The sequence below is a fragment of the Leiobunum rupestre genome, chromosome 5 (assembly GCF_980474605.1).
Source record: "Leiobunum rupestre chromosome 5, qqLeiRupe1.1.hap1, whole genome shotgun sequence".
In the NCBI taxonomy this organism is placed as follows: Eukaryota; Metazoa; Arthropoda; class Arachnida; order Opiliones; family Sclerosomatidae; genus Leiobunum; species Leiobunum rupestre.
In genome coordinates, this window is record NC_143388.1 from 57,483,730 (window position 1) to 57,487,112 (window position 3,383).

A 3,383-nucleotide genomic window follows, 5' to 3' on the forward strand; every position below is an offset into this window, starting at 1 on the left:
TGAGGTTGTTTCGGCTAGCAAAAAATTAAGAATCTCAGTGTCAATGGAGAAGATGGTTGGGCCAATATTCTCCCAGATCCTGACGAATTCACCTGGGTGCAAACTAGAATGGGTCTTGCTCCAGAAGGTTCACCATTAAGCCTTCAACTCGCTATAAGCGAACATGGATTTGAAGTTATTCACAACCTCAGTGTTTTGCCAAGCTCTACATTCTCTTCATCTGAACAAACAGACAGGTTTCCCATACCAACACATTGTAATTCAAGTAAAACTACATTGCCTAATCAGTTTATTTCGTCACAACTAGCCACATTGAAGGTATATATATATATTTATTTTATGAGGTGTTTATAACTTTATACCTGTTTTTAATAGTTCTAATAGCGACTTTTTATGGCAGAATATTGTGGTTTCGATTCAAGGAGCGAAAAGTTTGGTAGAAAATACCAGAGATCAAGCAGAATCACAATTGTGGATTGAGCAACGTACATTAAGGTTGAGTTCGTCAATTTTTGGTCTCGTATGTAAACGCAGACACCAAAACTGGACTTAGGTTGGCATACGGAACATTGTGAAACCCAAAGATATAGGACACTTAAATGCAATTAAGTACGGGAAACGTACAATAAATGTCATATACCAAGGGGTTAATCAAAAAATTTTTACGTGGCCAAGTGTTTTTAATAATTTCTTCGGATGTCTTGACTAACCTTCCTTCTAATAGACAATTTTTAGGGTCCCAAGCAGCTGCTAAACAAAAGGCAAATGCGAGGGGTCGGACATTTGTACAAAATCCCGTACACTTCGCAAGAAATCTCCGGCGAAATCGCGAAATCCCTGACGAAATCGCAAAATCTTATGAAATCCCGAAATCTCCGACCAAATCACGAAATCACAGAGATTTCGAAATCCCGTACGCTTTTTTTGGGAATGTCCGACCCCTCGGGCAAATGCCAATGGGCCACAACTATGTCCATCTGATTGACGTTCAACTTGGACCACTTCTAGAGGTAGCTTGCTTGTGGGTGTGTCCAAGTTTCGTTGCCATGGTAACGAGTGAAGGATCCACCATTTCATTTAGACGCTATTCTTGACCACGTGATTTTTGCCCACGTGATCGTCTTTAAGCAGACGACCTCTTGATCCATATTCCATGGTTCCTAAACATTGGGTATGCCTCCAAAAAGTAATTTCAAAACACCATTTTGCGATGGTTATGCTGAAAAACTATCAAACTGTGATAAGATTAGGTATCTAAAGAAAATGTTTTTGTGCGGTGGGATTGATCCATATCAACTAACAATGGAAGATATGGGTCGCAATGTTAGGGATGTGCAACAAGCCTTGGGATTCAATATAGGTATATGGCCCATGATAGAAAATTTAGATATAGCAACTATCTTCGCAACAAGTTTTTTGTCGCCAGCTCAAATGAAAGCCTACAAGAGTTTGGGGTCTCACAATTTTTTTACTAGCGGGTGGGTGCAAAATGACATTATCGCAAAGAAGTTACCTGATGGAAATACCCTCCTTGGAAAGGTATCGTATTAATTCTTAAGCGTTATTGGTTCCTTTTTGACAAATTATACTCTCTTTACAACCCAGGTTAATAGTTAGTGTAGGGAGCTGTTGGCTCGATCGTGTGGCATGTAGGGCTAGCCACCACCCTCCTACGCATTGTAACCCGGCCACCTGAGTTAAAAGGCTTTAAAAGTCGCTCGATGACTTAGGCCTAGGGTATTAGCCTAGCTGATTATTATTTATTTATTTATAAGATGGATGGAGAAGTCGTAACGGCACATTGTACCTTTATGGCCGGATGTGGAGAGGCGTGCTCTCATGTGGGTGCACTTCTTTTTGCAGTTGAAACGGGGGGGGGGATTAGAGATTCTGTGACTTGTACCAGTAAGGCCAACTCTTGGCTGCCTACTTTGAAAGCGGTCCCTTATTTACCATTCAAGGACGTCAATTTTATGTCTGCAAAGAAAAAGAAGCGTAACCTAGATGAAGCAATCAACTCCAATGGAATGTAACATCACAGCAAACCCGAAGAAACGTTTTCAAGTTGAAATTGCAAGTAAGGATGAATTGGAAATTTTATTTACAAGTTGCTTTGATAGCGACGAAGCGTCGGTTGCTTTGATACTTTTGCCTAAATACAGCCACGCATTCATACCACCTTCAATGTCAAGCTCTCATTTAACGCAGAATTTTAATAGTGATAACCGAGATTTAAATTGTTACAAAAATCAGAAGAAATATTTAAAGAAACATCCATCATTGAAGAAGCCACTAGGTTGCAAAGCAAATGCAAGGAATGGTTGAACCAAAGAGCTGGTAGAATTACTGCATCACGGATGAAGAGTGCATGCCATTCAGATCCGGCAAACCCTTCCGTTAGCCTCATCAAAACCATATGCTACCCTGACAAACAAGCCTTTACAACTGCAGCGACTAAATGGGGCATTGAAAAAGAAAAGTTTGCCCGTCAAGCAGCTTACGATCAAGTTTGGAAGGGAATACATGATAACTTCAAAATATATGATTCTGGATTCGTAATTGATCCAGATCTACCATTTTTTGGAGCTTCGCCCGATGGTAATTTATCGTGTCAATGCTGTGGAGTAGGAATATGTGAAATTAAATGTTCATTTAAGTTCAAAGATTATATGGTAGCAGAAATTTTAGCTCAAAAAGTAAACACTTTTTGTTTACGCCAAAATGAAGACAAATCTATTAATTTATCCTCCACCCATGAGTATTACTATCAAATTCAAACCCAGATCAGAGTTTGCAAAGCTAATTATTGTGATTTGGTTTTTTGGACGACTGAAGAAGTCTTAGTAGAAATAATTTATCCAGATTTCCCATTTTGGCAAGAATGCGCGACAAAAGCAACACATTTTGTTTCTAAGTAAATGGTTTTCGACAAAACATGTTTTAAGTGATATTGGAACGAACGATATAAATACGTTGAATTTAACCAACAAACTATGGTTTTTGTCAGCATCCCGAAAGTGGGAATATGGTTTGTTGCGACAACAAAGACTGTGATAAAAAATGGTTTCATTTCGATTGTTTAAAAATAAAAAAGCTCCAAAATGAAAGGAGTGGTTTTGCCCAGACTGCAGAAAGTTCAATTTCTCTATATCGAAACGAAAGAGCTCTATCAAAAAAAATGCTGCTAAGTGATAAATTTGTGCTAATGTTCCTGATATGAAAATACCAATATAAAATTTACTTTGTGATATTTGAGTGATTAACAGAATGTTTTAGAAGTTTTTAAATTTATAATTTTAGATCTGGTTCTCGTACATTGTAGCTCATTCATGCTGCAAAACAATGTCGCACTGTTCTACGTTATATACTTGCTTGCTATTTCG

The 3,383-nt window shown here is 38.3% G+C and overlaps 1 pseudogene; it reads left to right on the plus strand.

The window, feature by feature from the left end:
* The first annotated feature begins 1,431 nt into the window (after positions 1 to 1,431).
* LOC149945362 (uncharacterized) lies at positions 1,432 to 2,918 on the plus strand (annotated as a pseudogene).
* Positions 2,919 to 3,383: the final 465 nt, after the last annotated feature.